This window comes from Eleutherodactylus coqui, chromosome 2, assembly GCF_035609145.1.
Source record: "Eleutherodactylus coqui strain aEleCoq1 chromosome 2, aEleCoq1.hap1, whole genome shotgun sequence".
In the NCBI taxonomy this organism is placed as follows: domain Eukaryota; kingdom Metazoa; phylum Chordata; class Amphibia; order Anura; family Eleutherodactylidae; genus Eleutherodactylus; species Eleutherodactylus coqui.
This window is the reverse complement of record NC_089838.1, coordinates 255,141,450-255,155,115: the sequence shown is the minus strand read 5'-3', so window position 1 is coordinate 255,155,115 and position 13,666 is coordinate 255,141,450.

The following is a 13,666-nucleotide window of genomic DNA, read 5'->3' as shown; positions in this document are numbered from 1 at the left end:
TATCTGCAGATTACCTCATTCATGAGCTTCCGTGCAGTTACCTGCTTATTTACTTTGGTAACAGGGTAGGTCTCCAACCTGAAAAACATCAACAACAACAAGCACATATTCATGCTTCCCAACAAGTGGGAGCTGAATGTAGTCAATTTGCAATCCCTGAAATGGGTAGAGTGGTCTAGGCAAGTGTGATGTGGCAAATTTACTTCTGCCCTGTTGCTTACGGCAAAGATCATGCAAAATTGGACAAATGATGCAGCAGCTACAGAAAACTCAGGAGCCACCCGTCCTCGTTCAAGCGTCGAGGTGCGTCTTTCCGTGCGTCAGCTGGGCCATCATGGGGCACAGGGATCGTGGTAGGCAAGTGCTGTTGACTGTTCGCCATACACCGTCCCTTTTTAGTCCATTTTTCCTTTTCTTCCTTGCTGGCTTGTAACTGTAAAGTCTTTAGCATATCAAAGTCCAAATTTTTATCAAAGTCCAAGTTTATGGTTAAAGTCCAAAGTTATTATCAAAGTCCAAGTTTTGTCAAAGTCCAAATTTTTATCAAAGTCCAAAGTTATTGTTAAATTCTTCTTTTCTTCTTTTCTTCCACGGCTTGAGGGCCGCTGCCTTTGCTGTGTGGCCTGTGATGGCGTTACCTCTCGCTTCTCCGGTGTAGGAATTGGTGTGAGCATTCCACCTTGTCAGGTAGAAGTAGGGTCTCCATGAGACTGCACCGCTGCATCATTCTTAATTGGCTGTCCTGCTGAGGTAAAAAACTGTCTGGCCTTCCATGTTGGGCCATAATCATGAGCTATGCCAAATGCATACCGGGAGTCAGTGTAAATGTTTGCCGTCTTACCTGTGGCCCCTCTACACGCCTCCGTGAGTGCCTTTTTTTTAGTTCCGCTTCTTGTACTGCGACATGCGGAGACATTCTGCTTTTAGGACATCTTGTTGTGTTACGACTGCATAACCGGAGTGGAGTTGTCAATCACCCTGGGTACCATCTATAAAAAACACTCAAAATATGCATTGTTAACAAGGGCTTTCAGTAACTTTTTAAAACTTAAATTTTCTTGTTGCATCAATGCTAGACAATCATGCTGATATTCTATTTCAAATAGATCAGAATCTTGTTGCAAAAAATTTTAAAATGGCTGATTTGCAGTACCTAGATCACCTGTGCCTTCTCCTCCCCGCCTTTGAAACAGGGTACTCAATTGGAACAAGAGTACCCGGTTTCAAGGTAGTACAACATTGTAAAAAGATTTGATGGATGCAGATAAGGCCTGTAAAATGTTAGCACCAATAACAGAGACAGGAGTTACATCAGGGCAAAATAATCTACAAACATGTATTAATATTTGAAATGTGATATCCCTTTAAGCAAATTCATTATTAATCTGATCCTGCCTGCAATGTCTTATCAAATTTGAGACAGGAGAAAAAACAAAACAAAAACTTTTACTAGCTGCTCAAGATTCTCACCCCCTCCCTTGTCGAGAAGAGGGATGAAACATTACGTACTATTACATCATCTAGCTCCACCCCTTCGATATTGGTCGCGTGCGTCTTTTTTCAGAACTTCATTTCAGCTTAACAGTCTACACGTCCATATCTCAACCAAGCAAAGTCCCATGCATGGGGGGGACTTTTATCCCCAGTCATTACCTGCATCACACACTCACCACAGCCTGAACACTGGGCATTAACTCTCATCCATCCATGCTCTCAAGTCTGCTCCGTCACCCCCTATTGAAGGTGTACCAGTACATACAGATGCACAGACAAAAAAAGTTTGACAAACATACATACATCAGTTGAAAAACATTGAGGTGAGTGCTATAATGTTATAAAGTACATGATTCTATTGAGATGAGATTGTGAATGAGCGCTATTTTTGACAAATTATGTGAAAAAATTTGCTAAGTGACTGAGACATTCTATCTTTCTTATTTACTGAAGCTATTATATGTTATATTAAACGCTGAAGTATTTTAGAATGCGTGACCCTGAGCTTAGAGTGAATCTGAAAGCCCCCACCTTTGTAAAACCAACTGTTATCTCTCCGAATATGCATTCACTGACTGAGTTGTTTTAGCTTAACTATTGCCTGCATTTGAACTCATAATTAACACATATCCTGGGACCTTGCAACATTCATTTTCAACCCCTGTATAAGTAAGAATATATCTTAGAAATTGCTATATTTCCTGAAATCTAAGACAGTATAATTAATTAAATTCATTTCAAGCCTCCATTCCATTTAAGCAAGCAGAGATATTTTCCAGGGTCAGTATTTCATTTTCTCTGCTTTGTTATCGCCCGACCTTGAAAACGAGACAGACTGCAGCTACATGTCAACAAGCCTTCTCACACTAAAAGCAAGCTCAGTTAACTATTTGCACATACAGTATATACATATATACACACATACATCTATTATCTATCTTGTATTATACACCTTTTCTTCTTTCTCTCTGCCAACAAATCACATGCATTGTAACTTTCTTCTCGACTTTGCTTGTTCCTTCAGCACTTTCTCCCTACCTAACTGCCAATGTAACCTTCAATAGACACTCTCCCGACACCCTCTTGATCACTTACTGTACTTTCCAACATTTCACTTACGGATACTTTCTTAATACGTGTACATACTTAACTTTCTCTGACTGTCTCTCTGCTTCTAGCAAACCTTGGTCTTTTAAGGCACGCTTCTTGGTCCTAAAGACCTCATCCCAGACACCATGCCGTAATCTACCGTGCGGGTCGGTGTCACACATTTTCATAAGTTTTCTTACAGTTTACAGATTGGAACTCTTGTCTCTCCGCCATCAATTCATCCGCACAGCGGCAGCCCATAAGGGGCTCTGTTTTCTTTAATAAGGTCTTACGCATATTAGAACAACAACAACAATAATAATAACACGCTCCATAGAGTGCATCCTTCTGACTCGAATTGTCAGCCCCTTATATATGGCAAAACAACCGAAGGCATCTTCTTCTATGGAACCAGTCCCAAAGAGTGCATCCCTCTCCTCAGCTAAACCATCAACAACTAACTAAACTAAAACCGAGGGTCTCTTCTTCTGTGGGACCTGTCTCACAGAGTGCTTCCCTCTCCTTAGCTAAACCATCAACAACTAAAACAACCGAGGGTTCCTTCTTCTGTGAGACCAAATGAAAAGAAAAAGAGAGAGAAAAAAAAAAAATTCTGCAGATACAACAAACAACCTTCACTATCGTTAAAACACTACGGACTTCAAAGTACAAATAGATTACAGACTCGTCCCTGGGTGAGTGATTCGTGTGATTATCACGGTCAGTGGTCCATGACGGCAAACCCGAAGCCCACGAGTTACCGTGTAGAACTCTTAACCCAACCCGTCCGGTCACAAACCACAGATAGTCCCTCCTGCTGCAAGACTCAGCGTAAAACACAACATAAATATATGCTGGTCTTACCTGGAGTTCTGTGAGTTGATCAGGCTCGGTTTGCAGCAGGACGGCTTCTCCGTGGCGTGGATCCGGGTGGAATGCGTTGTACGGCTCCGGTTTTGTTGCCCCAGTTGGTTGCGCCAAATTGTCAGGGTAAAATTCTAAGTACAGCACCAATCAGGCCCACCCCACTTGCCCCGCTGCCAGCGGAAAGAAGAAAACACCACACGGAGGTCTGGTATAGTTTCTCACACGGGGACATGACTGCGCTTTTTTTTATTACAGATTACATGAGATCTTATACGCTTTTGTCCCATCACCAGGAATGGGTGATGGGCTCATTGGCTAAAATTCACAGCATAACCATATATGGGAAGTCCGGATTTCCGGCCTGAGACAGTGAAAGTTCAGATGCATAGTTGAACATCTTGATATGGCGCTTCTGGGAAAACGGCCAAGTACACGCGGCCTTCGTCTGGTTCTTCTTTGCTGTACATTTTGTCTTCGCCTGGCAAGGCCTTTGGAATATCTGATGTAAGGCGACATATAAGTTTTTCTCATTTTAACTTTGAATAGAACTTGCATACAGGTATAAAAGCATAAAGAACATATGGCAATATATACATATACCCTCACATATCTATCTATCTATCTATCTATCTATCTATCTATCTATCTATCTATCTATCTATCTATCTATCTATCTCTCTTAGGCGTCATGCCCACTTGCACGCATGGATTACACTGCTGAATCCCGCAGTGAAATCCGTACATGCCCAAGTACATGGAGAGGGAAAATACATTATTTTCTTTCTTCAGTCGGCGGATGTGCTCGGCACGCGGGCAGCGTGCCACGTGCATGCACACCAATATTTTAAAAAATCTCCTGTTCTCCTGCATATCTGTGGCACAGCACAAAACAGCTGCGGCTGTGCCGCGGATACGAACAGCTTCCATAGGCTTCAATGGAAGCCACGGGAGCCGTCTGTGCGGCAGATCTGCAGGAAAATGGAGCATGCTGCGATTTCTTTCTGTTCGTGTGACCCACACTCCGGGAAGGAATCCCATCTGCATGCTTTTAGCTGCCCTACCGATTACAATGCATCCCTATGGGCAGCAAGACGCACGGATCTCTCGTGCGGGGGTCGCGCAGATTTTATAAATAAAATCTGCGCGTGGACATTGGCCCCCAATCATAGGTACGGAGCGAAGGGGAAAAAGGGTCCGGGGCCCAAGCTGAACTTTTGCACCCGGGCCCCTGAGCCTTTAGGTACGCCCCTGTCCAGGACTCTTTGTTCTTCTTTACACTGAAGATAGTTCTTAATGACATTGGCCGGATGTTTGGGGTTGTTGTCCAGCTGTAGAATAAATTTGGAGATAATCTGATGCCTCCCTGATGGTATTGCATGATGGATAAGTATCTGCCTTTATTTCTCAATGTTGAGGACACCAGTAATCCTGACCAAATCCCCAACTCCATTTACTGAAATGCAGCCCCAAACTTGCAAGGATCCTTCACCATGCTTCACTGCCGCCTGCAGACACTCATTATTGTACTGCTCTTCGGTGAACAAAATGCCAATTGTTACAGCCAAGTATTTTATATTTTGACTCATCAGTCCAGAGCACCCGCTGCCATTTTTCTGTGCGTAGTTGCGTCACTTAGCCTTATTTCTATGTCGAATGTATGACTTTTAGGTGCAATTGTTTATGAAGACTACTTCTGGCCAGACTTCTCGAAACAGTAAATGGATGTACCTGGGCCTCACTGGTTTCTGCCAGTTCTGAGCTAATGGCGTAGCTGGAAGATAATTTATCATCAGAAAATAGCACATATGGTGAAACCCCTGTGAAACAACAATAGAAAATTGCATTGAAAAGGCTTCTTCTGGGTGGTGGTCTTCAAAGAACATGACGACTATATTATATGGTGGCACTAGAAATCTGTTATGGGAGATTTGGTCTGGATAGGAGGTAGTCCTCTCCAAGAAGTAGTCTCACTGGAAGGTTTCAGCTATTGATGACCTATCCTACAAAGCTGGACAAACCCTTTAAATTTTCCTTCAGATCTGTCTTTGCTCTATTTTTTTAACATCCCTTGTCCAATCAAAGGGTGTCAAGAAGATTGAAGATTACCAGTCCTGGTATATTCAGCTTTCCATCTTCGGACAGCCATGGTATTTTACAGTCATTAGCAACGTATATAATATGTTAAAACTGCACGTTCTAAAGTGCCCGTCTTTGGGAAGTCAATGAATGCCTCAGACTGCTGTCGTTAAATTGTCACTTTTATGTTCAGGTAGACTGTGGTCTTTCGCACTGTAAAAATGCAATGTAATGTGAAACTTTATACACCAAAAGGCCATTTCTGCTAAAATATTCCTTTTATTTTAGCATTAAGATAGCTGTGAAAGCTACATTTCTCAATCTCTATTGGCAGCAAGGCAAGGTGCATTGATAGTTGGCAGAAGATTACTGAAGACGACCCAATTAGGATTTCTGAAGAGTGGAGGATAAGTCATGGGTGATTTGGTTTAACTTCACAGGATCAATTTAAAGTTTAGGAAAGTGACAGATGTCTGTGAGGAGCTGGAAGATTCAGTCCCCAGAGACGATGTCCTAAAAGAAAGTTCTAAAATGACGAATCAGAAAGATAAGGATAAAGTTAAAGAAAATTTCTCACCAGACTTCGCATTTTGGTTGTTATATACATTTTAGTGGAATGTGGTTCTGGCATAACAGCCAACATAATTGCTATGGAGTCAATAGGGGAAGTTCTAAAAGCTTAAATGCCCCTCCGTCCCAGAATAGGAAAGCTCTTATTATTATTTTAGTAACGGTTTCAATTAATTCCATTGAGATCTGAAAATCCTTGAGCAGTCAGTAAAAAAATCACACGTTGACAGATCCATTTTCATAAATTTACAGTCAGTGGATGACAGATTGAACAAATTATGCATGCAACATATTAATTTTTCAATCCATTAACATTGAGTTGTGTCATGGAGAAACAATTTGAGGAACAAATGCAAAAGTGAGGTTAAAGTGTTTTTGCAAGATAAAACATTGATGACCTGTTTTTCCGATAGGTCTTCAATATTTGATGTGTAGGGGTCTGACCCTCAGGATCACAACTGATCACAAGATTAAAGGGGCCATGCCAATCCTGGAGAACTGCTTCCAAACATAAGATTCATCAACACTGGTGTGACGGAAAAGGCAAGCAGCTGTCAATAACAACCGATCAGCTTCCAGCTCTTGTTTTCACAGAGCCTTTTGAAAAGAAGCAATCTGATTGGTTGCCATGGGCACCTTCTGTATGTCACTTTTGCTGTACACTAGTTTTGATAAATCTTCCCCATGATGTAGGAGTTATCTCTAATGTGTAGTGGCCCAGTACATCATCCTGGTCCCTTCCATAAATGTCATATATGTATGTCCTGTGTTGATACACTGTGCAATGCTGTCTTGTCTTTTCTAGTATGTGTGTTGCACAGCTGCAGCGCTAGAAGGGTTAAACGTTTAATAAAATCCAAAGCTTACATGTAAATGTATCAAGTCTGTCATGTCATGTCTTGTGAGAGGAGGTTATGTCTTCAGGAGTGTTGCTGTTCAGGGGGTCCAGGTACATGCGGACACCTTTAGTCCTCATGTACTGAAGAATGGAGGAGAAGGGGAGATTTCCCACAGCAAAGTATGTTTGGATGTTAATAGAGTGAGCTCCAGAGAGAGAGAGAGCAATTGTAAGTAACTACTTCTTCTCAAGGCTAGTGCAGAGGTACTACCCCATTGTCAAATTTTCCTAAGCGGCTGTCTGGAGCCTGGATCACCGTGTACAGGTTCACACACGTGCGCCTTTGAGCTTGTTAGAGCCGTGTGGAGGTACTATGTTCTGAAGACTAGCCTTTTACCTGAACTGTGAAGTCTATAAGTGAACGGCCTTGTAATAATTGTTTCAAGTTGTTAAGTAAAGTTTGCCGGGCTCTAACCGTTCCTAGGGACCCATGGTACTAAAAACTGTCTGTGGCTGCATTTATTCTTCGCCGAGGGTCATACCGGTGTGTGAAGGAACGGTGGCATCACCCGTGAATACTACAACCCCTATTATTCTGTTTAATGGGCATTCCCCATCCTAGGGCTGTCCCAGGTGGCCTGCAGTGTGATTCTGGCCTTGGCTGTGTATGTCCCTCCGGGAAGGAGACTGGTAAGTGTCACTGTGACACGTCAGCACTATACCCTTCCTGCTCCCCACGTGTGTCAGGTGTCCGGGGTCTCCATATGGGATGCTGCAAAATACATAGCCCTTAATCAGATCCCTTTGCAAGGGCCTCTATAGATAAAATGGCTACAAGTGGAATGCTGATAATTCTGCCTTACATACCTGACTGGCACAGCACTCTTGTTGCAAGCAGTGCTAAATATTCCAAGGTTAGAGGAGTGACATTGTAGGAAATCAGCTGCGGATCTGCAGTTGAGTCTCAGTCAAAATCCGCACTAATGGCTTTTGCGGAAATTGCACAAATTTTGCTGCTGCAGAAAATCTGCAGCATTTCTGCTACCATGAACGTAGCCATAGAAATGTTAATTGGCCTCCTATAATATTGGTCATAGAGCATGTGTGTTAGATAGGGGACTGATTTGAATGATGACGATCTCTGTATTGTGCTGCGAAATATGTTGGCGCTCTATGAGCAATGGCAAAGAAATAACACAAATGTATCATAAACCAATGTGACCGCTGTAGTTCAAGCTTATTGCAGCACTTGACTTGGCAGCAGTGTCTAAGATCACAAGAGAGTTTAGAAGGGATAGCAAAACACATCTGGATGTACCATTGTGATCCCATGGATCAGGGAAGGGATAAGAAATTTACTTTAAGAGTTTTAATGTATTTTTGGATCTTTTTTATATTTAAAGGGGTTGTCCCGAGGCAGCAAGTGGGTCTGTACACTTCTGCATGGCCATAATAATGCACTTTGTAATGTACATTGTGCATTAATTATGAGCCATGCAGAAGTTATAAAAAGTTTTATACTTACCTGTTCCGTTGCTGGCGTCCTCGTCTCCATGGTGCCGACTAATTTTCGCCCTCCGATGGCCAAATTAGCCGCGCTTGCGCAGTCCGGGTCTTCTGCAGTCTTCTATGGGGCTCCGTGTAGCTCCGTGTAGCTCCGCCCCGTCACGTGCCGATTCCAGCCAATCAGGAGGCTGGAATCGGCAATGGACCGCACAGAAGAGCTGCGGTCCACGGAGGAAGAGGCCATCTTCAGCGGTGAGTAGAGAAGTCACCGGAGCGCGGGGATTCAGGTAAGCGCTCCGGTGAGCTTTCTTTACCTCCCTGCATCGGGGTTGTCTCGCGCCGAACGGGGGGGGGGTTGAAAAAAAAAAAAACCCGTTTCGGCGCGGGACAACCCCTTTAACTAAAAGTCTATTAGAAATGTTATTAAAATGAAACAGTGACAGACAGATGTTCTTTAATATCTCCATAAAATCTCAAGCCTGGTCCTATGCTGATAATGTTAGGACTCCTAGAGAGTCAATTGCTTGGAGACCCAGATGCATTTAATCAGAGGCCACGTGGCATTATGTCATCTAGAGGAAGTTGTCCCAACACTCCATTCTGCCACAAAGTTCAATAAAAGCTGCTAAAGTCCTAGAGGGGCCCGCATTATAGCTTTCCCTTATGGTTTAAGGACACATCTGTTCTATTTGAATAATAGAAGAGCTGTAGTGATACAGTTTATATATGACAATATACAGTGGATCCGGAAGTTATAGATGATGATGACGTTGATGGGTAAGAGCAGCTTTAATAGAATTGGCTAAAAATGTCACTATTTAATAGTAACTTTGCAAAAATACAAGTCAGTAAAATTGCCAACACAGAATATGTACAGGATGTCATGTTTGAAAGTGGCGGCTATCCGCAGAGTTGTAAAGAGATTTTCCACCAAAAACAAAAAAAAGGGATACTTAGTAGTTATTCAGAGGAGAGACCACTAGCCAAAGCTTGGTAGCCATCTAGTTGTAGGGCCCATTTTTGCAATATTGAAAAAAGAAGTGCAGCCATATTGCTTTTCACTTTTATGGCAACTCGCTACATCCTCCCCATGTATTAAAGGGAATCTATCATTTAATTGAGCCCTATAAGCTGTGCTTATGGACTCAACGTTTCTGACACCTTGGGATGTAGTTATACTTACCTTCCCTCTGTATCAGCTGTCAAACTGAATCATCCTCTCCTACAATGAGAGGACTACAGTGTTCTGCTATGTTGTAGTCTGTGGAATGCATTGCAACAGCGGGTTTAAATTTAAAACCTATATCCCATTACTCAGCTTAGGTTATAGGGCTCAAAGTAGTTGAAAGGCTCTCTTTAACATTCAGACATTCAGTTTATGCATCTTCTTTGCCATTTAAAAAAAAACAAAAACAAAAAAAAAACAGAACTGCTTTCATTGGCAACCATTGCAATAGTTTTTACATACAGTTTCCCCAACTGTGAAGAAAATGGGGAAGAAGAGTGCCAGACAAATGCCATGGATAGGGCATGCTGCAGTTTGTCAATGCCCAGGTCTGATCTAGGACTTTCTGGCCTGAAAATGGTTTTAGAGGAGGAAGAAATTACTGATGTGCCCTTTTACACGGGGAGATAATCTGCCCATGCTACTGACTACTGACTGACAATGAGCATGTCAGTCAGCATACTTTACCACCATGAACAAGGGCAGATTAACTGCTCTATGGGGATGACTGATAGTTAACATGATCGTTTGACTTCATACAACTGTCATTGGTCGGTTACACATCTCCCCGTTAACACTGTCAGATGTTCAGCCGACCAGTGAGCATTTTTATGATCAACTTGATCAGGCTTTGAAGAAGCATTTGCCCAATTGTTGGCTGATCGTTGGTCCCTTTACACAGCCCAATTGTTAGGCAAATGAGTAAATGAGTATTCGTAGCAGTGCTCTGGCCCAATTAGCCCGTGTAAAAGGATCATTAGGATAGACATGTCAGGACTTGAAGCTGGGACCTCTTGCACTCCAGTCAACAGCTCTCTCCCCTGGGCTATCCAGGAGATGGACAGTTCCTTGCTGAAATCCAGCCTTGTTATATGCTTTCTTGGTCTTGCTAAGTCTACTTTCTGTCTCCCTTCTCTGGCTCTGCTCTGCTACCAATTAGAACTTCCTATAAAAGCCTGACCGTGCCTCATATCCAGTGCGTGATTATTGTGCTCCACCACCTTAATCAAGCTCCTTTTCCTCCTGCTCATCTGGAATTGTACAGATACCTCCTGCTGCTGACCTCTGGCTTCCATTTGACTATGCTTCCGTCTCATCCCATTGTACTGCATACGATACCTCCTGCTGCTGCTGACTTCCGACTTCCATTTGACTACACTTCTGTCTCATCCTATTGTACTGCATACGATACCTCCTGCTGCGGACCTCTGGCTTCCATTTGTCTATGCTTCTGTCTCATCCCAGTGTACTGCATACCAATACCTCCTACTACTAACCTCTGGCTTCTATTTGACTACACTTCTGTTTCATCCCATTGTACTGCATACAATACCTCCTTCTGCTGACCTCTGTCTTCCATTTGATGCTTCCGTTTCATCTCATTGTACTGCAAACAATACATCCTGCTGCTGACCCCTGGCTTCCATTTGACTATGCTTCTGTCTCATCCCATTGTACTGCATACCAATACCTCCTGCTGCTGACCTCTGGCTTCTATTGGACTACACTTCTGTCTCATCTCATTGTACTGCACACCATGACTTCCCGATAATGACTCCCGGCTATCTTGACTACTCTCCACTGACCAGCAAGGCTAATATACCTGCAGCTCCAATCTAGTGTAAGACACAACAAGACAATTGGAGTTTAATTGGTGGAAATCTGCCCCTAGGCTTACCTGCTAATCAGCAAAACAATGGGGTTGTTCCCTCTCATCATTTACTGCTTACATAGGTGTACAGGGGTGGCCATCACATAAATAGATGGAGACCATGGGCATAGCTATAGGGTGGGCAGAGGTAGCAGTTGCTACCAAAGGCCCCTCTATCATATAAGAAAACACCAGTTTTATAAATAACACATGGATGGTTGGGGGGCAGAGTTTGCATTGGGGCTCCCTACATTTAGCTTCTGCCTAATCTTTTAAGATTCTAGTAATGTCCCCACCTGCTAGTGTTGCATCAATAGGCTTGTTAGGAGACCTAATGATGCAGAGGAAAGTTGCCCCCATACTGAACATTTGCATCCGGGCCCATAAGTCTTTAGCTACACCTCTGATGGAGACCAAATAGTACAAAATGTTTTGGCAGCTCTGCATATGGAATTTAATTGCCCATAGATGTAGTCATTCTATACAGAGTGATATCATCACATATGGTGGACCATGAAGTCATTTCTGGTTAGGTGGTAGTCACGTCTTTGCATAAGCTAGAAGCAATGTCTCTGAGCATTTCTGGCATTACTTTCAAGTAATATTTTTATTCTACACATTTTCACAGACACTTTAGTAAATGCCATATATAATAACATAAAAACCACAAGACAATGCTCCGTGCGGATAACTCTGTCTCTAATCTACTGGTCCTCGTACAGCTTAGGTTTAGATTTTTGTTCCATCAGCAAACAGTGGAAAAGTGAAATTGCAAAACCATTTGTGGAAATGAAAGAAGTTCTACTCCATGGAGACACAAGTGCAGCATTTTGCTCCAAGCCACAATACAGGAGATTTTCTGGACAGTAACATAAGTCTGGCGTCTGGACACATAAGTATGAATAGTCACATTGGTTAAATAATTAAAATAACTTGTATAGTTTTTTTTTTTATTCACAACCTTTTTTCCATAACATGTTCCCATCTTCTTTGTCATAATGTATTTTCTCACTTGTCCTCTCTTGCTGTGAGCTCTAACGTTAGGAATGAGATGCCAGTAGGAACGCATTTCGCTTTGTCAGTTTCGTAATGCACTAAGTTATTGGCCACGATTTGCAATGTTATAGATGCATCTGATGCTTTCAGAGATAATTACCATCCGTTATGATGTAATTATATGTGATGAGAAATCTTACCCTCAGCCTACACAAGGCAAGAGTTACACAGCTGTTGCCTCAAACCTGGAGTTGAGCGAGAAGGATTTAGAGTTCTATTACTGGAACCCCCCACCCTTCTTCCTATTTCACATTGCCTTTGTCAGATAGAATCAATACTATTTAGACCTCTCTACTATCACAGATTATGTCTAGAGACATGAATAGAACATATCACATTTAAAGGGGTCTTCTGGTTACACAAAGTTGCCGTCTAATGACTGATAATCAAAAGTTAGTAAATATAGATGAGCGAACGTACTCGTCCGAGCTTGATACTCGTTCGAGTATTAGCGTGTTCGAGATGCTCGTTACTAGAGGCGAGTACCACGCGATGTTCGAGTTACTTTCACTTTAATCTCTGAGACTTAGCACGCTTTTCTGGCCAATAGAAAGACAGGGAAGGCATTACAACTTCCCCCTGCGACGTTCAAGCCCTATACCACCCCCCTGCAGTGAGTGGCTGGCGAGATCAGGTGTCACCCGAGAATATAAATCGGCCCCTCCCGCGGCTCGCCACAGATGCATTCTGACAGAGATCAGGGACAGTGCTGCTGGTGCCTGAGCTGCTATAGGGAGAGCGTTAGGAGTTATTTTAGGCTTCAAGAACCACAACGGTCCTTCTTAGGGCCACATCTGACCGTGTGCAGTACTGTTGAGGCTGCTTTTAGCAGTGTTGCACAATTTTGTTTTTTTGTATATCGGCCGTGCAGAGCATTGTGTCCGCAGTCTGCAGTCATTGTACAGAGTATAGGGCCAGTACTGGTGAGGCAGGGAAAGAGATATTCAAGCTATATAGGCAGTGGGTTTTTTCCAAAAAATTGATCGCCGTCATCCCGCCAGAGGGAAACAGTATACATAATATTATACACTGCCTACAGTATCTATCTGCTGGGGGTAGTAGTCGTAATTAATACGCAGCTAAGCGTTACAGCAGGCTTGCGCAAAATTGTTTCCTGGATCTGCTGTCTCTGTTACATGATCGCCGTCATCCCGCCAGAGGGAAACAGTATACATAATATTATACGCTGCCTACAGTATCTATCTGCTGGGGGTAGTAGTCGTAATTAATACGCAGCTAAGCGTTACAGCAGGCTTGCGCAAAATCGTTTCCTGGATCTGCTGTCTTTGTTACA